The 23,791-nt window shown below is 33.6% G+C and overlaps 2 protein-coding genes across 2 annotated transcripts in view; both read left to right on the top strand.

Annotated features, from left to right (window-relative positions):
* LOC126773000 (high-affinity choline transporter 1) overlaps nucleotides 1–23,791 on the top strand; it is a 107,604-nt gene that overhangs the window by 70,947 nt on the left and 12,866 nt on the right. The window lies entirely within an intron of this gene.
* LOC126772999 (vesicular acetylcholine transporter) overlaps nucleotides 10,695–23,791 on the top strand; it is a 30,524-nt gene continuing 17,427 nt past the window's right edge. Inside the window, exons 1-2 of the mRNA XM_050493605.1 lie at nucleotides 10,695–10,737; nucleotides 12,510–12,890. The gene's annotated coding sequence lies outside the window, so the exon portion shown is untranslated. The remainder of the gene's footprint in view (nucleotides 10,738–12,509; nucleotides 12,891–23,791) is intronic.

Here is a 23,791-nt window from a genome sequence, read left to right as displayed (position 1 = left end):
GCAATGTGACGTCACACCAAATTTAATATAGTGCAGTCTGGAGGACAAGGTTCTATAATTAAAAAATATATTAATGTAAGGTGTCGTGGTGGGCACCAAACAAGAAGGGTTAATCTGTACTATTTACTATTTCGGAAATAAATACGTTAATAACTAAGCCGAGATGGCCCAGTGGTAAGAACGATTTCTTAACCGATGATCATGGGTTCAAACCCGGGCAAGCACCACGGAATTTTCATGTGTTTAATTTGTGATTATAATTTATCTCGTGCTTTACGGTGAAGCTAAACATCGTGAGGAAACCTGCATGTGTCTAATTTCACTGAAATTCTGCTACATGTGTATTCTACCTACCCGCACTGGAGCAATGGAGCGTGGTGGAATATAGCTTATATTGTTAAGAATGTCTTCCGACGGGGCGTGGCCTAGCGGTGCGACTTGATCACGTGATGATCATCATGTGGGGTCTGGCCTTGCCGAGCTCATAGGCCGGCCAGGCTGGCTTTACACACTTCTGCTTGGACTCTCGGTTGTGGCGGATATCTCACAAATAATATTTCAATTGCTCAGTTTTGATTCCTTTGTTCTATTTGTGTGTAAATTGTACGTGTCGGTCTACGTTTACTTTATTGTTGTATAGTTATTGATTTATCTCTTTTAAAAAACCTATTTCTATCTTGATTTCTAATAATATATTATTTTTATTCGTATAATTTATATCATTATATCAGCGAATTAAAAAAAATCAAAATAGTGGATAACCGTATAAAACTTTAGTACATCTTTTTCTTTTTTTTAAACTAGAAAAACGCTTTACGCTTTCCCTTTCGCATACGTGGGACTCGCCGGTGTCCAAGGCACCGACTGCACCCCAGATATCGGAATGCCCACTACAAAACCAGCCGTACCCTTTCGGTCTTAACGAGGAGCGCCATGGAACACTTGCACATGCTACCGGGACGCTCTGACAATGCAATACACTAGCATTAACTTTTTGTACGGTTTTATAGGTTAAACACATATGCATAAAACTTATTGGATTTGAATGACAAATTGAAAAGGTTTCCGACGGTGCATATGACCACGGACAGCCTCGCACCGCACCAAGGATATTTCAACGCTTCGTGCGCATAATCATGCACCGTGGGAAGTGACCTTTAACAATAAATAAATAGAGCCAAGGTGGCACAGGACCACGGCTATTCTGTGAATATCACTTTATCAAAAATAGTGCCTGTCGCTGGTATACTGATTAGCTTATCTAATATATAATACGTATATGTAAGCCTAATAATATTTTGACAAACGAATTTCGTCCTTATGTATATTGTAAGCTATTTAGAGACAGACGTTACGCAATTGGAGTTCAAAGGTCTACATTTGAATGCATTTAAATTACTTATTAGCATAATATAATACAAAGTTATATGTTGGTGACTATCGTATAACGCTGTCCCTGGCGCCGCATCGCGCATGCGCGTCTGCATCGACCGCCGCCATATTTATATGCCCCATACCACTCGTTGGTGGACTAAAGTTTGCGGGCGAATTTTACGAAACTTCAACATTTACTGATGCGACCTGAACCGTTTTGAGCCGGCTGCAAGGCTGGCTCGTATAAAACGGATAACAAAGTTTTTTGAAATCCCTAACACGAATCGAAATGTGGAGCGAGGCTCGAGTTTGGATTGGAGTTTGTACACTTTTTAGGGGACTTTCGGGTAAACTATAAGTTATGTGTGTCTCATGGGAAAGATTTTTGTGACTTTTCAAGTGGCGCCATTAATTACTGCATTTACTCGTAAAAGAATCCCGATAACTGTATATATTTAGATACCTAATGATATATCTCAACTAACTCAATATCAAAGTTATATAATCTGCAAATCTTATCTTATAAATAGAATAATACGGCAGTACATCTTGTGAATTAAATTCGTGAAATAATATTTAAAGTTAATTTATATTATTTTGCTACTATTTTCGGATAAGTAATAAGATAAGGCGTTCTTTCTTACTGACTATCATTATACACACCATGCCACTTAAATAATAATAATTTATACCAAATTTTAAACTTTGATTTATGGTAGGGTTTTGTGTAGGCCTATAAACCATCACCAAACTGTAATACATATTCGTTCCAGCGTAAGTTTCATTAACTAGCTGCTAGTGCAATTACAAGCCTTTTCAATTTAGTTTTGTATAATTATTTAATTCCTCAATGTAAATATTATTGTACTTATACATATTTTTTTATAATATCCGGGAAGGCAAATGACTCCACTCAACTTGATGGTAAGTGGTAGTAGAGTTCAAAAGCAACAACGGCCAGTACAGACCGAATGCTTAGTGTGCTGTCATATAAGAGCAAAAATTGTAATTAATTTTAATAAGAAATAACAGTATTTTTGAATCAAATTATTCTAATCATTCTAGTGCTTATTTACATAATCGGGTTGTAACCAAAAACTAGAAAGGATGACAGTTCAGGCTTTATTTACGAGTTAATATTTGTTTTGGTCCAATTAATTTTATTTCAAGACAGCAACGCACCATGCATGGTCACTTTACACATTTGACATTCGCTCACCCCTCTAAGAGTGCACGGCTCTGTTTGTTGTCTCATATATTATGATACACACAAAACAAAGCCCTTGCGTTTGTTATGTGAGCGCTGAATTGTCACCGCGTGGTGTTATAATTATTTATTTTTTTTTGGTTTAAAGTTCCTTATTTTTTCCATAAAAATACACAACGTCACTAACATAGAAAAAATAAATGACCGTAATCTATTACAAGTTATTTAATTTTTATGTACCCAGTATTTTCCCATGTACTACCCACTTCTAAGGCGGGTAGTTTCGAATAATATGATCCGATAGATTAGTCTTAAATACATTCAATGAGTTCACACGTTTTAAAGCAGACGGCAATTTATAATAAAGCTGTGCCTCTTAGGTAAACATTTTTTCCGAGCTGCACTTGCACGTCCTGGCGCATTATACGTTTAGTCGTTTGCTTCAACATCTTTAATGATATTATAGTGAGGAATGAGCTGTTTAAATTTTTCTTACTAGAATGCATGTACTGTAAATATGTAATTGCTTTAGAGTCTGTATACATTTGTGAGGTTGGTGTTAAAAAATTAATTTTGTAGTATTTGGAGATCGGCTAGTTTGGTTTCGGTAGCGCTGTTCCATACTTCTATTATATAAAGTAGGTGCGGTTTGACTAACGAATTATAAATGGTATAGCGTATCTTATTTTCCTGGTGGTAGAGCTTTGTGCAAGCTCGTCTCGGTAGGTACCGCCCACTCATCAGATCTTCTACCGCAAAACAGCAGACCTTGGTATTGTTGTGTTCCGGTTTAAAGGGTGAGTGAGCCAATGTTATTACAGGCACAAGGGACATAACATCTTAGTTCCCAAGGTGGCGCATTTCTTCCTATTCTATAAAAAAAAATTGACCGGATAATTCTCGAAAGTAAGACATGACATTTTTTTCACATGTGTTCAATATGGGTATTCCACGTCAGGCAACTATCCCATCTAACACCTAGATATTTTTCACAAGTTTTCTCCTGATTAATTATATTATTAATTTGGATTTTGAGGAGGGATGTTCTTGTTTTTGGATTTAAAGATGACGTAACGCGTTTTTGATATATATTTGTAAAAATTAACTACCGAGTGAGACTAAGACCGGTGCGGCGATAGCTTTAAATTAATTTTATACTTTTAAAATGTCGATTCAAATGTATTCGCAAAAGCCTCCTTTAGTAAAGTATATTTTGATATCTTTTGAAGTAGAATTCGTATCGCCTCCAATAATATGATTGTAATGCGAAATCATTCGTCATAAACATCGCGCATGCTTTTCAGAAATAATCGGAAAATAAAATTCTTATATAATATATTAAACACTGCATAATTACATAACCTCTGCAACTGAATCTGTTATTATAATATGCGTTATACAAATTTATGTAAGCTATTACCTCGCGTGTGTTCGAGAACCGATTATTTCTAATTTGGACGAAATTTTACCAATTTTAGTTATTTGTTATTAGTTTCAAATCCCTCACTTCTACGATAACAAATAAATCAGCCTGTATGTTCAAATAATTTGACTAAGCAATTGGAAGAAATTATTTCATCCTTGCAACAAAGATAAAATATAAATGAACCGATGTCGGCTTCTACCATTGCGACAATTTAAGATAAATAAAGATACGTTATATTTGTATGCGAATCAATACGATTATTGTGACATCGTATAAAACATTTTTATATCATGTGAGTCAGCGAGTTACACTTCGAAAAAATTTTTAGTCTGTGTGCTTTTTTTGAGAACGGTGGCAGAGTCGTAACTTTATTTGCGCCAGTTTTTTAAACCCTATATAGCTTATATGTCTATATCCTTATTCAGGCTCAGGTTAAATCGAAGTCAATTTTAATTATGAGTTAACAAACAGATGGACAGAGTTTTTTATGTATACTCTAGTAGTATTAACAATATAACTAAAACAAAACACTTGTTAATATAAGAAATATTAAACTTTAAAGAAAAATCCACTACAACTTTATATATTGTTTTATCTTGAATTGATCGACGCTTATAAATATTGAGAAATATGACGCTTATAAATTATTTTAGATTGAACGATCGACGCTTATAAATATTGAGAAATTATGTAGCTGATGTGTATGTTTTTTGCTAAAATAATGACGTATATACATATCTTGTAAGATATTACAAGATAGGATATAAAAAATATCTACGAATCGAAAAGACCGCTTGGTGCGATACTAATACTATAATTATTTTACACTATATTTTTGTAGACGGGCAGCACTAAGGGCAGACTCAACTCAACTTAAAATAACCTTTATTCGTCAGAACATCTCAGCAGCTATTGACAAATGTTCGACTTTTCGTAGGGAACAGTCTACTTGCTCATTGTTACTTAATAAAAAATAAACAAGTAAAGACTAAATCGATCAAACAATTTCCATGTTTCTAACTTCAAACATAACACTTCCCAGAGAAACTTTCGTCTCTTATTTCACCCTCAAAGGATATGGATTGCTAAAAACACTGAGATAAGTAATTTTTATTTATATGAATATTTTTATATTAAAAAATGACTAACTTTGTGCGTTGTCAGTCAGAGATTAATTAATTAGATGCGCATTTTTTTTAATCCTAATTTTAAAATATTATTTTAATATAAAGATTTCACCAAGAAGTGACGAGAAACTCACGATCAATTATTACGTAATACCTGTGTTCGCCTAACAGATCAGGAATACTAATAATTAAGGAAACGCGAAATTCAAATACACTTATTTGTAAAGCTTAATTAAATAAAAACCCGCATCATTTAAATTTTATTTCACATATTTTTATAATTCTCTTTTTGATTTAGCATTCGTATAATAAAATCTACAAAATAATTTTATATAAAAGTTAGCTGGCCCTTCCCACCTCTAAAAAAATTAGCGTGCCGCTGGCAGACATGTGTATTCCACCAACCCGCATTGGAGCAGCGTGGTGGAATAAGCTCCAAAACCTTCTCCTCAAAAAGAGGTGCGGAGGCCTTTAGCCCAGCAGTGGGACATTCACAGGCTGTTACTGTACGGTACGGTGGCAGACTTACCGGCTTAAAGCGATATTTTTTTGAATGATAAAGCTGAATATGCAAAAACATGCGCACAGAAAATCAATGTTCTGCCAACAGCTGTAGAAGTCGTGTTTGTGTTAACGTTTGCGTGTTGCGATGTAGGGCTCGGGCCAAGTTCGTAGCGCAATGAAGGTATCGTTCAAACATATATTAATAATGAAATGTACGCGGTTTGATTGTTTGAAAAAGTTGTTATTAATTATTGTGTGTACAATTATTTGTTAATTTATGTTTTAAAAAAAGTAAAAAAGTAACTTTTCTATATAATCTATTTTGTGAAAAGGTTTATCTTTGCGTGAATTTTTATTTTTTGTAAATTGAGACCCTGGGTCCGACTCCTGGGTCAGGCTAATAAAACAATTATTGGATTCTCAGTAGCAGCTCGGAAATATGCAGCTAGAAATATTATTCTTGTCCTCCTCAGAAAAAACGTGTCATCTGTCCTGCGTCTGAAATATTTTCGGTTATTTCGCAATTCCGTCACACGGGACTATGTGAGTTAAGACGCAGAAGGTGCACGTGCGTTTGCTTACTCACCCTTCTATAATATGGCTTACGGAGACAGGCCTTTTACCTTTTCTTATTAAGTTAGGAATAACGACGCTTTGTCAAAGTTACACTTACAGCAGTTACAGTAGTCAAGATGCGACTGACTCCGAAAAAATAAAGAAAACACAATCCCTGTATGTAACACGTGCGTCAGCCACGCGAACAAAGTCTCTGTATAAACATATAAACAATACATAAGGTAGAAGTCCGATTGTCAATGTGACATGATTTATTATATTTAAAGTTGACGGTTGTTTATGTCGTGATAAAATACGTTCGTATAAGAACAGCATTTTGCTAAATTACCAATTTATTACGAGTTAACAAGTTGACGAATAAACAATATTTACTTTTGTGTGTCACGCAAACCATGAGTAATACCACTTTCATTACGAGTTAACCGCATCATCTCGTTATAGTCAAAATACGAATTATGATTGTGTATACATATTTTATATAAATATATAACATAATATATTTGACATACAGTGCCATGAGATACAGCCATTACAAACAAACGAACTAAAAAAGAAATTTTTTTTTTTTATAATATTAGAATATAACGATCACTGACTTTAAAATCTCTGATGACTTTTCTCCTTTTACATTAACAGAGAACTAGTAATCACAATATTTCTAATTAACATTTTATCCACTTCCGGTATTGCAATCAATATTGCCAATATAAAGTATTAAAGTACAATATTTACAAACCCAAATCAATTCAAAATAAAAACTTCTTTGCCTAGCAGGCATTTGCAGGCTTTTACATTGCATTATTTTACATACATAATATGTACATAGTAGTTGATATAACGCATGCAACGCTATGGTCCGATTTGATACTTACCTACATACATTTAATCAATGAACTATCAGACATGTGATATCTGTTCAAACGGCTACTGACAGTCAAATTGAAGTGATGATTATCACTAATTTGACTGTCACACACACACGCGTGTCACACACATACAATTTATTATATTGAAATTCGAACAACCCTACTTTACTTTATATTTTATTGTACACCACAAAGATTAAAAAAATTACACAACATGGATACAACCTAATTATGAATAGCATACAACTTTGGCGAACTTATCGCTACCTGGCAATCTCTTATTAATTATTTTCATTGTCAGAACTTTCAGCAGATTCTATTTACAAGAACAAGTAGATTGCTCTTAGATGGGGTCACTTGGTGCTATAGGTTAACTTTTAGATCTCGTACGTATACAATAATAATTGTCGCTAATTTTATCAGGATTTAAATAATTAACTTAAAATACCCAAAACGCTGAACTTCGAAGTTATATATTATAAGCATATTATATATCTAAATATCCCTCCCCCCGAGACTACCCAGGACGGATTAAAACTTCGTAGCGTAGAGGTGCGAAGCACATTGTAGCGTATCATTACGTTTACTTGCGTTTAGTAATGAATATATTATATAGATTGGTTAACGGTAAAACATAATTATAAAATGATAGTAATATTTCTTCCAAGTGGTAATGTTACCAATCCAGTCGTGGTCATAAATGACAGCAGTGCTGTTATTTAAAACCTCCTTCGTATTACAGACCATTTAGCAATTAACAATACATGTTTTGAGTTGTCGCTCGATTTTTATATAACATGAAATAAATTAAAAACAATAATTATAACAAACGTTGCATGTATTTTAATAACTGTTTTAATTCATGGTATATGCGAGAATAGATTTTAAATTGGGTCATAATTTAAAGAAGCGAGCCAGGAAGCAATTTATGATTTGGCCTCTTTAACAGAACAATTATTTACGTAGCAGGCACAGACTACTTGAATGTTTATATTAATGCCTGTTTCTGTTAAATGTTATATTTTTAATTTCGCACTTCTCTTACATTTTATGTTTTGTATTATACGGTGAGCTTCTAATTTGTTCTGACAGAATAAAATTTATGTGATAAATTTCAGGTCAATTAGTTGGGTGGAACATATTGTGATTTTTCTTTGCAGGTATATATAACTTTTATACTTTATACAAAAATTTGTTAGCAATTAAATATATTAAGGAAGAAAAATAAATCAATATAATAATAATAAGTTTCGCACATTAATATGATGATAATAATAATATTGAAGACAATGAACTAGGTGACTTAGAAAACAAAGAAATTATCATATGCTGTATTAAACATATATATATATATCGCAGAGAAGAAACATTAAACTAGAAGACCTATAATTAAAAATTAATATAAATTTATAGTTAATAAAAATCTTATAAAATAAAATGTAAATGCACAAAAGAAAGAAGTTATTATTTTAAGTTTCTAAATAATAGAATAATAAATTTCGATATTGAGCTTGATATGTATCGGATGGGGCGAAGTAAATATGTACCTCGGGTAACATTTATTCATTTATTTGTATTAGGAATGATGGTAAGTGATCAGCCACGTCTATAGATATTTGCGTTGCAAGAAATACAATCCACTTACATCGCCGATGCAACCCTAAAACTAGGATCTAAAATGTTGCCGACGTCCCTCATAATGTTGCCTGCCTGGCTCATAACAATACCACGTAAAACAATACAACGTAAGGGATCTTTGGCGATAAACCACTTTTAACTATAATTATAGAAAAAAAAAATTAGAAACATAATAAAAAAATGGTTGAAAAGTTTGAAATAACTTACAATTTAAATTATCTTCTTAAAACCGGATCGAGGTTATCTCTTAGCTGTCGCAGTTAAAGTAATTTATTTAAAACTAAAGTTTTCTCTCCCACTTAGCAGGATTTCCCGGCGCCCCAATCACTTTGTGAAATTTAAAAGTTCGAACCTACGATCAATTTGCTACCGTTTGCAATTCAAATCCACTTTATAATGTACTTGAAGATTATGAAACGACAAAAATATAATGTTTATCAGAAATCCGTTACATTAATAACGTACATAGTATATACACGTATACAGAATACACGTATGAACGTATATAGTATATATGTATGTACGTGTGCAAAATGCAAAATAAAAGGAAAATCAAAATGATTCAATAAATTCACCGGTAAGATTCAGAACAAACTAGGGGAAGACCTATACCTAAACACAATTATAATTTTAAAAAAGTTAAGCTAAATATTGCTCAGGGAAATCAGGGCCATTGTAACATTATTATTTTTTATTTTATAATTAAAGATTTAAAGCTTAAATATATACGAGTATGTATCATTATAATTAGCCCGCGTTCACTACTCCACTCACTCATAGATTTAGGTCTTTCTTAGGGCACGCCACTGAGCCCAAGCTGTTTTATTTTTAATCGGTAGGAAGTAAATGAATCACCTGATGGTGAGTGGTCATCACCGCTCATAGGCATTGGCATTACAAAAAATATTAACCGTTCCTCACACCGCCAATATAAAACTATGTATTGCTGTTTGAGGGTAGAATATACTCACTAATGAAAAAAAATATATTAATTTTCTACCCACAAGCTTACAATAGACTGTTTTTAGTGACCAGTACGGAAACGAACAGCGTCCTTGTCAAATTAAATTATATTTTTTTCCTCAAAATAATATTTGATTTCTATAACATAAAATAAAACAACTTGAGTTCTGAAAGTCTTAACATGGTCTTACTTAATTAGATTAAAGTTTTTAATGGTGATTTCAAAAGTCGAATTCTCGAGTAGAAATGTGTGATGAAGTGGTGTTGGAATGCACCCAAATGGAGCGGTCTCGAGGAGGCGACAGGTCAAATATGTAGATTATGTTATATAATTTCATTATATAACATAATTTAGATACGGTATGATGAGTAAAAGTAATAATTTTATTATTATTACAAACGAAATCAAAGTTACATTTATTTAATACAAAATATTTTGTTTAAAAATGTTTACCGATTCGTTCTGCAAATACAAACAAACATTATTTAAAAACGATATGTACATTTGAATAAATTTTGTATATTATAAATAAAAATTATACTACTAAAGTCATATAATAATTACTTCTGTTGTTTTAAAGTTAATTTTAAAACGTTAGAAGTATACATACGAAATCACATAATCTCAATTTGCAGTCTTTAAAAGGAAAGTCTTATTCCTTCAACCATTTTAATATACAAAAAATATATATACATATTATATATGTTCGGTGTAAAAGCTGATTTCTAATCTGTTTCAGAAGTCACTGACGCATAAGTAACTGATTTACAAAATTCGAGCAATTTCAGACGAAAATTTTCGATACGTGATGGCGTATCGACCATAGCCATCGCCCAAGCCTATTTTTAGCCATCGACCCATTTGCCTCCTATACCTACATGAAATTCAGGAGCACGCGATTGGATGGTGGAACATGACGTCACAATGGGACCTCAGCCAATAAGAAACGAAGGCTCTGCGCATGACTACGAAGCCTCTTTGGCCGTTAGACCGACCAAAGTCAGTCTGGGCTCGCGAAACTCAGGTGTGCCAAGCTCGCGCTCAAACAACACAAGGTTAATATTTATCCTATATTATTCGGCCATTTTGTTTTCTTATAACCGTTAAGTTTGAATTTCGAGTTCTTGAATTTGGTAATTTTATCTATGTGTGGTTTTTTCGTGGTTTACATAAATAATGAATTTGTGTGAAGGTTATATAATCGTGAGATGTAGATGTTGCGTAATGTATATACGAGTGAGCGGGAGCGTGGTAAGGGGTGCGGGGGAAAGAGATGGCTAGAGATAGTGATTTTTTAACGGAGGTCGCTATTACAAATATGATATTAAATATATTATGTAATATAATGCCTAAAAATAGTATGTAGGAAAAACTTAGCTTCGTTATAGATAACGGTACGGCATTGCGGTGTTTTCACGCCCGCCTTATATTGAAGACGTTCGCTTACCAATACATAACCAGTACAAGACTACCAGTATATAAGGTTTATATAAAATTAACAAGAAAGTACGCTGCATTTTCTGAGTAACATTAGAAGGAACATGAAATTACTGGAATTCTTAGTAAAATTTTAGTGAATTAATTTTTCATTTTCGGAAAATTAATAAATCGTAATGGCTATTTTTGGGCGTGACTCTAAACCATTGTATCCGGTAGATACACTAAATACCTTAAATTCTCATACGACGAAGATGAAAAATAATATTGTTCATTCTGTTACCTATCATCTAAATCTATGTTTGATTTTGTAATTCTGTTAAATTGCAAAATATTAGTTTCTATAAGCTTTCACACAATCTGCTTCTTTATATTAACGAGTAATAACGTCGATATTTTAATATAATAATATTTTGATTGTGTGTTTGTAAATTTAAATTGGTTTTTACACATCAATGATTGCTACATGTTACTAAATTTAATATTGCTTTCTTACAAAAGAAAGACTTCATTTGCAAATTTCTACAACTTCATTTATAGAGTAAATTTTTTTTTTCTTTTGAATCCAAAATTATTTTAATAAATATTTGATAACGATTTGAAATCCATAGAAATTAAAAACAACATTTTAATAAATCGTTTATGTGAATAGCAGAATAATGCTGACATTAGGTTAAAGCTGTAGTAAGATATAACTATTTACCGTTATATTTATACAAAAGTTTTGCAAAAATTACGTCTCAAGTTGAGAGATTTCGGATGTATGCCGCCGGAACTCGCTCCTCCGACCACTTCCGGTCGCCATCTTGTGAACGGAAACTCTCTGTTTATGACTTCCCTTTCTTTGCGTACAAAAATATAAAGCCTTGTGAATAATATTGTACGACTCCAAGTTGTTATACAAGACTGAATAATAGCAGGTGCGGATAATGAAAAATCTGAAATGTACTTTTACACAATCATACATTTCGATTTTCTAAATAGTATATAGTAGTAGTAAAAAAGTCGAGATGGCCCAGTGGTAAGAACGCGTGAACCTTAACCGATGAACGTGGGTTCAAACCCGGGCAAGCACCTCTGAATTTTCACGTGCTTAATTTCTGTTTATAATTCATCTCGTGCTTTTCGGTGAAGGAAAACATCGTGAGGAAACCTACATGTGTCTAATTTCATCAAAATTATGCCACATGTGTATTCCACCAACCCGCATTGGAGCAGCGTGGTGGGATAAGCTCCAAACCTTCTCCTCAAAAAAGGGAGAGGAGGCCTTAGCCCAGCAGTGGGACATTTACAGGCTGTTACTTTACTTTTTTTTTACTTTATATAGTAGCGTTTTATGTATTAAATGCAAAATCCATATACCTAGTTAAAATATAAATTATTGTTTCAGGATAACCTTCGGCGCACCATGAGCGAGCAATAAGCCCACTGAATTACAATCAAACCATACATATCAAAATTGCACTGATAGCGTAAAACCGTAGAGTTAATTAAGTATAATAATAGATTCAATTGTAATTTAAATTAAGAATATCACAAGAAAGACTGGCACAAGATATACAAAAATTTAAAAAGTAGTGTTCTTATTATCGCGCGCGTGGGGCAGTCGCCCCTTGGGACTTTAAGGTGGAGGACGAGGGGGGAGCGCTGCTAGGGCGGATGCAGAGCGCGCTGCGAGGCGGCGCCGCAGCCGCTTCGCCCTCGCGTGTCGCCAGCTCCATCAAGGGCTACCTCACTAACAAGGTCGGCTCGCTTCAACTGAAAGACACAGGTAAGGGTAGATGTATGTAGTAAACAATATGTTTCATGATCGGTTCCTATATTTAACGAATCGTTATCGTTACCTCTGCAACCGATTGTTTATGAGTTACGAGTAACGAGCCTGTAAATTCGTTCTTATAAGTTTTTACGAGCTTTTTCGAAGCTTATGAAAAGTTATTTATTGAGACACTTTTGTCATACCTCCTTTAACAAACAACCTACGTAACCAAACTGATTCGTTACTGGAATATAGTAAACGGACAATGACGTATCGACTCATTATCGATCATTTAAAAATATAATTATGTAAAGTTATATTACGGCTTACATACAAGTCAATGACTTCAGCACACATTAAACTGGATCGTTAAAATATATCGTCGTTGCCCAACATATAAAGTTATAATAAGTAAAATAACTAATCACGATAAGGTACTTAAATAAAATAGGAAAGAGGCTCATGCAAAAATTATCAACAGAAGCGCATCATCTTTAAAACAAAATATAAATATTACTTGATTAAATAAAACAACACGTCAAGAAAAAAAACATTGCACCCTAAAAACATAAAAATACAACTAAATACGACCTTCACTAACTTCGACATAAGACACACAGCAATAGCAGCTAGTGTTTGTACAGAACTAACGATTTGCAAATATTTGTTCATTTATTGAATAGGGGTGATGATGTCATAATAGTGTAAATATACAAGTAGCGTGACGGAACTAAAGTGTCATTTTGGACTCTAAACACAGTCTCAAAAGGGCCATTATAAAGAAACAGGGCATCAATATTTCCAAAATAAATTTCACAAAGTTACTTTAGCTTATTTTTCAAGTTTTAAGAACTTCCTACAAATCATGAATTCGATCAGAAAACAGAAATGGTTTCAAGTCAATATACATTTATAGTAACAGAGTAATTATTTTGTTCATAACTCTTCTATTGTTATGAGGTTAATTAAATGAGATCACAACGAGATAACCTTGTGATGAGGTTGTCTAATAATCGGAAGCGTCGGATCAAAGGAACGCAATTTTCACCCTATTACTTGCAGACACACCTCAGTTTCATTTAGTTTGCGATTTACGTAGGAAGTATTTGTATATAAAGACCGGTGTACCGGTATAAGTACCGGTGGTAAGGATGTTCGCCGCCAGGCCAGGTGGGAGATACCACCAATTTACCAGTTATTCTAGCCCGAAATAGCTTTACTTTCTATTGATATCCTCCTACATTTCGAATGGAATGGCCATGATAGTTGTAGTTGGCTGCGCATTGTTGATATTATATATAAATACCGTTTATATTTATAGCAGAATAAATGTTAAATATATTAATAAGCCGAGATGGCCTAGTGGTAAGAACGCGTGAATCTTAACCGATGATCGTGGGTTCAAACCCAGGCAAGCACCACTGAATTTTCATGTGCTTAATTTGTGATTATAATTCATCTCGTGCTTGACGGTGAAGGAAAACATCGTGAGGAAACCTGCATGTGTCTAATTTCACTGAAATTCTGCCACATGTGTATTCCACCAACCAGCATTGGAGCAGCGTGGTGGAATAAGCTCCAAACCTTCTCCTCAAAAAGAGGTGCGGAGGCCTTTAGCCCAGCAGTGGGACATTCACATGCTGTTACGGTATATTAATAAGAAAATATTTAAAATCTAATTATGTTACTGTTTATATTATACATTAAAACAAATAAGCAACCAAAATAGCCAAAGGAATATCATTAATTGAGAAGATTTGCTTATAATTTGTAGTATAAATAGTTTAAAACTTTTAAAGTAGTCGCAGGGAAGTAAAGTTGTGTTAGATAAAGTAATTCTCATCTAGTAAGAGATACAATTAAAATCACTTCATCTAAAATATCTCATCTTTGTAGGGAAACTATTATTATGAAATAAACGGTTAAAATGCGGTGTCTGTAACCACACTATATTGTTACACAGTTACCCTACACACATCAAGTTCGCGGTGTAGTCTCATGCTGCAATTATAATATGGCATTCTAGGAAAAATTTTATGGAGGCGGTTGACGGATTGGAACTGGGCCCTTCGCCACCTTGTATTCTACGGTAAAACTATGATGACGTTATCTAGACAAGGGAGGTTAGACTATTACAGCGTACAAATGTGCACTTTCTATAATCTCACTCTCTTAGTACGATTGACTGCCACTGAGGTTTAGATGTGTGATGTTTGTGACAGAAAAACTAAATTAGTTCTTAGGCCCGACCCGGGAATTGTACCCTGGATCATGGAATTCACACCCTTTTAAGCTTAAATATAATACCAGAAATAATATTATTTACAAAAATAATTATATTAAAATAATAAAATATGTAATACGATTGTATTATGTATAATCTATTAAAGTTTAACGCAAACCGCTTAACAGTTCCCAAAGGTCTCGGATAATTCGCTAAATTCAGCTCCTCCATCTCCCACTAATTGCATCAATTAAGCTGCGCCAGCATTACCAACTTAGCTTGTACTGAGATGACATAAATCCGGCAGTTTTATGTAACTCCCAGTCCATTGCTCGTTATATTAAAATATCTGCGATAATCATGTTATTACTTTGTTTTTTAACGTCATTTATGTTTATATATTTAATTATTTACCATTGTTAGTTTTCCTTTCGGTAATTACTACACTTACCATTTCGAAGATATCAGGTCAAAATATTACCGATCCGATTTTAGGTAGTCAAAATATAGCATTTAAAGTCCTGTAAGTTTGAATCGGTGTATTTTAAAAGGATATATCTGTGTATCTCGGCGTCCAAACAGATTAAAACTAGCCCAATTGCTTTATGGTGTTACGAGTGTGAGGCTGCCTAGTATCGAGCAGTTCGCTACGCTCGGCTTACGTTTGATGCTGCTCAGCCGCTGCCGACCCCCTCGTGTGTGAGTCAACGCGTTCGCGGCGATCCGCTTATTGATATTTTGTACGCCGCGTAACGCACTCTGCGTACATATGACAACTAATGTATTTTTTTTTTGTATTCATTAATTTTTTTAAATAAAGAAAACTAAGAGTTCTTGGATTTGAAGCACTTATATGATAATCTCAATAATTACATTGTAAATAACTAAGTAGAGTAAGTAGAAGTAACTTTTGAGTTTAAGCTAACACAAAACCAAGGTTTATTTTTACAATAAGTAATAATTATGCGAGGAACTGATGCCGTAACAAAGTCACGTTTAATTAAATAATTCTAATTATAGAATGTGTTTTCTGAAACAAAATGAATAAAATAAAAACTTGGATATATACGCGCCGATGATATTTTTTAGTTTTGTTCTACACAGGAAAAGGGAAGTAAAAATTATAATTTAGCGTTTACAAAAAGTTCCTTCCACTTCGCACTTTAATCCTAAATTCACTACAATGTCGTTCAATACAAAGTTCTAATTTTAGTTATAAATTAGACTATCTAGTAATAAATGAGTAAGTACAGCGCTACTCGTAACACACGACGAAGCTAGCAGGGGAGAGTGGGGTGGAACGCACTCTGTGAATATTTGATATTACTGCCGGGGGCACAAGCCTAAACTCGTGTATCATGCAAATTTATATACATCGCACCATATTTCAATATCCACCTCTTCTTGATAAGCAAAACTACATGAAGATGTCAAGGGAAAGTTATACTTTAAAGAATATTATCGCGTACTCTGTACTTGATTGTCATTATTTATTTAGGTGCTCATGAAATATTGATCATCATTCTTAGTAAGTGTAAATTTCTATAGAACTGAAAATCAATATGAATGTGCGTTGTCACTTTTGTTTGTACAGTTTGAAGTTTATTTGTCAGCCATTGGCCTTCAATATCGAACACTGTATTGTATGTATTACTCATAGCGATATTAGAATAACATTTATTTTCGATAATCTGAAACAGAATAGCGAAGTTTCTCGGGCTGAATTCTGGGCACTATTGCGTTTTTACGTGATTTTTTGTTTTTAATATTCATTTCATGCTCGAAAGTGAAGAAAACCATCGTATGAGTCAGGAGCTAATTCTGCCATGTGTCCATCTCTGAAGCCCTTCACTTAACGCTATAATTCGAACTGCAGCAGAGGTGAGACATTTACAGGCTAATTGTCATTTTTTCAGTGAATTCTTATTAACCACCTACATCACGTCCCATGAGTTATTCCTTACTCCGTTGGTTGCCTGGAAGAGATCGCTATGTAGCGATAACGTCGCACAAAGTCGTGTGCTACTATTATTTAGACTGTATTCATGTTTTGTATTTTTTTTTCTCTTTGTGGTGTACAATAAAGTATAAGGTATAAGTAACCACCGTGACTAGTACGAGCTAGGTTATTTAATTTCGTTGTGAAATAAACATGACGCAGGGCGCTTGTATAAGTTATTTACAAAGGTAAATTGGATAATGTCTCGTCCCCAGGCGCTGTTTGTGATGGGTCGACGTATTAATTTCGATTCTTAGTACCTTTTGCTTTGATGTTCCTTCTTAGTTGAGACTAAAATTGCTTATTTCAAAACTGGCAAACGATTCTTGCAGATTGCAAGAATTAATATTGATACAGATTTTATAATAGACCATAACAATAATAATTTTCGATTAAACAAAATCACTTCATATTGAGAAAACAATTGAAGTTATAATAAGTTAATATAAAGATATTTTTTTGCTTAATTAGTTGAGTCGACAACAATGAGTCAATTTGAATAAATTGAACTTCTTCCATAAAGCAATTCTCTGGAATGAAAAAAACGAAGCTCTTTCATAAAGTTCGTAGCTCTTGAATAAAAGAGAAATAATGAACAAAAAACAAATCTATTATTAGCGTGAGTGGCGTTCGAATTTTATTAACCAATTATGAAAGGATGTAGTCATTAAAATCCGATTAGAAATAGTAATAGCACTCGAATAACAATCGCGATTGTCGTCGATTGTCGCGTGGCCCTCCTTGCTTTGACGTCGCGTGACAAATGGATTTTCCGGGGCGACCCGCAGAAGGTATGTTATGTGGCAGAAATATAAATGGGGTGCGGATATGGGACGACCTATATTATAGTTGAAAACAAACTTGGCTTGTCATACTCGTTAACCACAGCAGAAAAGTTATAACATAATTATGTAACAGTAGCTGGGAAGCCGTCTCCGACTCGAGAATTTTCGAAGACCTCGTTGGCTTGAATGTCTTGAAATTGGCTTGAAAACTGAAAACTTGTACTTTACAAAATAATGTAATTTTCAAGAAGTTTCAATATAATGTTTTTTACCATTATTTTGGGTAAAATAACATATTTATATACATATGTTTATTTCAACTCATTACCTTTCATCTCAAATAGCCAATGAAGCGATCGCGTCCCCGTTAAAGAATCGTACAAAATTACAACGGTACAAATTCCGATCACGCAGTAGTCGTTCAGGCAATCAGCGCCCTCTGCCCCGCGGGCGATTTATCTGCGTAACTAACTAATCCCGCACCCTCCGCACGGATCTCCCCTCGCTGAGTTTCCTGCCCAGTGGAAAACAGGTGATCAAAGAATTTCAGAAATTGGTGTAAGTTTTCGTTTAACGGGAACAACGTATATCGATGGATTCATTTATTTAATCTATAACTATAAATATATGCAATTTTGAAATACTTACGGTGGGAGATATATGTACATATAAGTGTTGAGAATACATCTTAAATCATTTAATGGGTTTCAATAAAATCGTCCTCAATAAACCGTGAGTGTGACAACACATGTTTTACAACAGGATATAAGAATTTTGTCGTTCATAAAATTGTATGTTTTTGTCTAATCAAATAAAATCGTGCATAGTTTGTATTGCAAACTAACAATTATAAATGCTGTAATAATGTTTGATATATAATATATTTAGGTACTATTCTTATATATCCACTTATAAATATAATAATTGTGTATATATTTATCACATCATGATATATCAGCTATATATAATAATAATAATATCCTGGTACATTTTTCACACACGGCCATCTGATCCCAAATTAAGCTTGTACAAAGCTTGTACTATGGAAACCAGACAACTGATATACTACATATACTACTTTTCTTTTGTAAATACATACTTATATAAATAATTACACCCAGACTCGGGACAAACAGTCATGTTCATGCACACAAATGTCTGTCCGGGGTGGGAATCGAACCCACAACCTTCGGCATGAAAGGCAAGTATTTACCAACACGCCAACCGGCTCGCCAAAAATCTACATGAATATTTACTTAATCACTTATTCTTAAGCTACAGTATTAACTGAAACAGTTGTTTTAGACTCTTTTTAAAAAACTCGACCCGATGAACAGTAAACAGTAACAGCCTGTTAATGTCCCACTGCTGGGCTAAGGCCTCCTCTCCTTTGAGGAGAAGTTTTGGAGCTTATTCCACTACGCTGCTCCAATGCGGGTTGGTAGAGTACACATGTGGCAGAATTTCAATGAAATTAGACACATGCACGTTTCCTCACAATGTTTTCCTTCACCGTCAAGCACGAGATGAATTATAATCACAATTTAGCACATGAAAATTCAGTGGTGCTTGCCCGGGTTACAACTCATGATCATCGGTTAAGATTCACGCGTTCTAACCACTGGGCCGTCTCGGCTTTGTATGATACGGCGATGAACAAAATAACAGAAAAATGAAGATAATAATCCATCTGAATCACAATTGAACATTTCACAAAGCGAGCGGACGCTAAATTACATTAACATGAAATTTTCATTTGAGATAAATTGTTTCTATTACGGATTGAACAATAGGACCGTCCAATAAAAACACCAGACACGCTTCCAGGTTCAGCTCATGTTCCACTGAATACCCATTGCTGTTCTGTGCTATATAAAGCTTTTTTCTACTGATAAGTTCAAAAAGGTAGTAATTTTACATATATGAAGCAGACGGGCAAATGGAAGAGTTTGTGGTAAACGGTCTCCACCAACTGTAGAAAATGGCGATCGAAAAATATACTAATAATTCCATCCACCTCTCATGAGCTGTGAAATGTGTGATGTTAGATGTTATGTCGCCTGTGGTTATAATTACACTGGCTCACTCAAAAATTAAAACCAGAACACAGTGCAAATTATTGCTGTTTGGCAATATTATTGGTGACTGGACACTTACTATGGACGGACCTATACAACACCCTGTATTTTAGATATAATGTTTTGTGTTAAAACGTCTTGTCGAATAAGAGTTGCAATTAAGTGTAAAATCGATTTACTAAAATTCAATTATTTTTAACATTGTTTGTATCTATCGCCTTAAACGGTTATCAAATAATTGCAACATGGTATTATTACAGATATCATTGAAATCTTACTTGCAATAATATTTACATTCGAAGGCATTCGCTCGGTATAGCGCTATTTATTCGGTAGGAAACGTCTTAACCCAGTGCCCCGCTAACAATATCTGCACCCTCCATCCTCCATTTTAGCTCGTATTGTTGCGGTTCGGATATAACTAAGCCGTGGTGAGGGACACTAACAAAGGGAATGCCGTGTTTATTAAAAGAGGGATTAAGTTTGTTCCGCGCTAACTTGTTAGACCTGCGAGTGACTACGTGCTGTAAGAGACTGTACCTGCGAGTTCACAATAAAGAATCATTTTTATGTAGCAATATAATGTGAACAGAGGGTAATAAGGTCGTATGACTTTATTACCATTTTTTAATTACCTTAATTTTTTACTTGGTGTACTTGTGCAAGCACTTCTGGGTATGTACCACCCACTCATCAGATATTTTGCTGCCACAGCAGTACCTAGTATTGTTGCGTTTCGGTTTTAAGAATGAGTGGCACATGGGACATAACATCTTTATTTCTAAGGCGGTGTATTAGAGATGTCTATGGGTGGTGGTTACCACTTATCAGATGACCTATTTGCTAGTCTGCTAATATTTTAATAAAAAAAGTCAAACGTTAGGACCATTCTCATCAAGCATATATATATCATCATATATCTGTGTCTCATAAAGTCCCCAAACGGTCAGTAAGTTTATGATTTGGATAATATTTTAACATATATATATATATATATATATTTGTGGCACGATACGAGACGTAAATTTCGTGGCAACTGTGATGTAATGCTTTTGACCTGGGAAGAACTGCCTAAAGAAAGACATAATATAAATAAAATATATCTAAAGTTTTATTAATTACATAAACAATTTTAAATGTGATAAATACACATACGGTCCATCCCAATTATGTCTCCATTTCAGAAGGGCTATGAAATACAAGTAAAATAATAACGTGTCACGCTCCTCTATAACTAATGATACGTGAAACGGAACGTATAAATATATTGTCGAAGGAAGTGGAACCGGGGAGACCGGGCACGTTACGACACAATAATATTTGCGCCAGGTCACCCATACGTTGTCACCGCATAAGTTATTTGCGATATTATAAAAGTGAAAACTTTTGATAAATTAATTTATTCTTCATATAAAGGACTTTTACGAAAACGACAACGATACATTACTCATTTTTCATTTCATTTCTGTTTAATTTTGCATTTATTTATTAGGACCACAAGTACTCACTACTCGAACATGCTTCAGAAATAAATGTATTTTAATTTAACACAATTAAGTGCAACTATTTAAGATAGCTACTATTATAACTATTATAAATAAAATATTTAGTTTAACTTTTAAATTTTAAAATTATTTTGTACAAATAATTTACAAAAAAGACCACGATGTTAATCGAACTAAATTTTTCATTTTTTTTTTTTTTATCAAACGCCCTTTTTTGTAATGCAATACGTTTTGTTATCATCGTCTAAATAAATCGCAAGTCTGTCTGTCCTAACCAGTACACATGTTCCTTTGTGCTCTCGTTAAATTAGCCGTCAGTAACGCGGAAGGGGGAGATGATTTGTGGCGATCGAGATAAGGCTCGCTAATACTCGGAACACGTTCGGGAGGAAAATTGACCGAGATTCTCATCTCGGGGGCCTGAATAATGATGATGGTGCGACCAGCATCCGGTATTAGGGTGATCGTATCGATATACGCTTTAAACATTTGTCACATCTGTTGTAGAAGTACCAATGGAAAAAACAGTCAGACCAGATAGCATTTTTTTATTTTATTACAAAGTCGATGGTATAATGAAATGATTTAATTATTATTTATTTATTTATATTATATATTTTTATATAATTAAATATTCATTCTTAAATACGTAACAGAATCTCCATTGTGATATTTACATTTATGTAAAAAGTAAACTTTGTATTATTAAATCTTTCGTAACCAAAGCTACTAAAACGAGTAAAAGTTTTCCGAGGAATATATGAGAGTAAAAATCTAAAAAGTTTAGGGGACATCAGCACGTAATGGAACATGGCCGCTCTCTGGTGGGGATAAAAGCTTTTGGCTGTGTAAGCACAAAGATAGAATAAATGGCTAATATAGAGAACAAAGTGCCCATTGCGTTTACTGTCCGAACGAAATGGATGTCCGTGGGCTGTTCGACCACTACATAATACATGACATAAAGTCCACTAAGAGGAAAAAGACAAACTTACATAAGGCATTAGAAATGATGATACTGTAGTTTCATATAAATAACATTCTAAAGTTAATTTATTTTTTTATCTTTTTTCTCTTTTGTTAATTATCTATAATAATAATTTATCATTTTAGGTTGTTTTTATATTAAGTAATTACTAATTTCCTTCTTTTTGAGTGTAGATTGTGACAATTTGTTTCACCGCACGTGTAATAATTTATTAAAGTCGGACATTGCAAAGTAAATAATTACAATGGCTTTGTACAGCGTACGTAAGAAGATCACTTTCAAATAAAACATTGTTTTTGATATAACCAATAAATATTTCTAAGCCTTCTCATCCTGTATTGTTTAAATTGCGAACCCTATTATTATACTTCCCCTCTCCACTTGGCATTTCAATCCGACTTCAAAACAAACATCAAAGAATCCGTGACATTTTCGCATGCCTTTTGGAAGCGGAGGCGGGAACACGAGCTCAGGACATTTTAATATTTGCTATAAAAAACATATTATTATATGAGATAAATGCTTTACAAAAACTTAGTAGGTTTATAGAAGTTTGTAAAAGATGAAATATTATATAGTAGTAGTATCATGTTCTTCTTCCGTTCTTTTTTTCTGTCTTGAGGTTGTATAGAAGAAAAAGGAAGTAATTTGTAACAAAACACTTCGCAGACAAAGTAAACTAATACAGCAAGTGTAACAGGATAAATTAAATCATTATTAAATAATTTACTTAAGCTATTACTCAACATAATATATTAAAAAGACAAAAGGAATAATCAAAACTTTAAACGAACATAAAAGCCCAGAACCTTCTACTCCCTAAAAGAAGAGATCTTAGTCCAGTAGTAGGATTTACAAGGTGCTGCTATTTTGAATAAACGGGCATTAACCAATTTAATTTAACGTGTGAAAAGGTAGCGTGTCCCAAATATATAAGCTGCTCGATAAAACTCAAGTATGTGATACCCAACACTGACTTTCAGGGATATACCATTGTTTCCGCAATATAACCGACTCTCGTTCACCTTCCTTCTTCTCTGTGTTCGTTAGTTTCATTATTATAAAATAATTACAATTTATATTGTGTTGTTAAATGTTAATATATTAAATATAATATTAGGGTGTCTCTTCTAACTACCCTATTTATATGAGTTACTGTTATAACTTATGTTACAATAATAATATCATATAGGATCTATTTACAATATTTTGTTGAACATATTATCCAGCAACACTCCACTGTTCTGATCATTATTTATTGCAAACTACACGCATTCGGAAACATTATCCTTTATCTTAAACGCTTATACAAATATGGAACTTATCCTATTATG

This window comes from Nymphalis io, chromosome 13, assembly GCF_905147045.1.
Source record: "Nymphalis io chromosome 13, ilAglIoxx1.1, whole genome shotgun sequence".
In the NCBI taxonomy this organism is placed as follows: domain Eukaryota; kingdom Metazoa; phylum Arthropoda; class Insecta; order Lepidoptera; family Nymphalidae; genus Nymphalis; species Nymphalis io.
The sequence above is the reverse complement of the archived record's forward strand: the minus strand, read 5'-3'. Positions and strand labels throughout refer to the sequence as shown.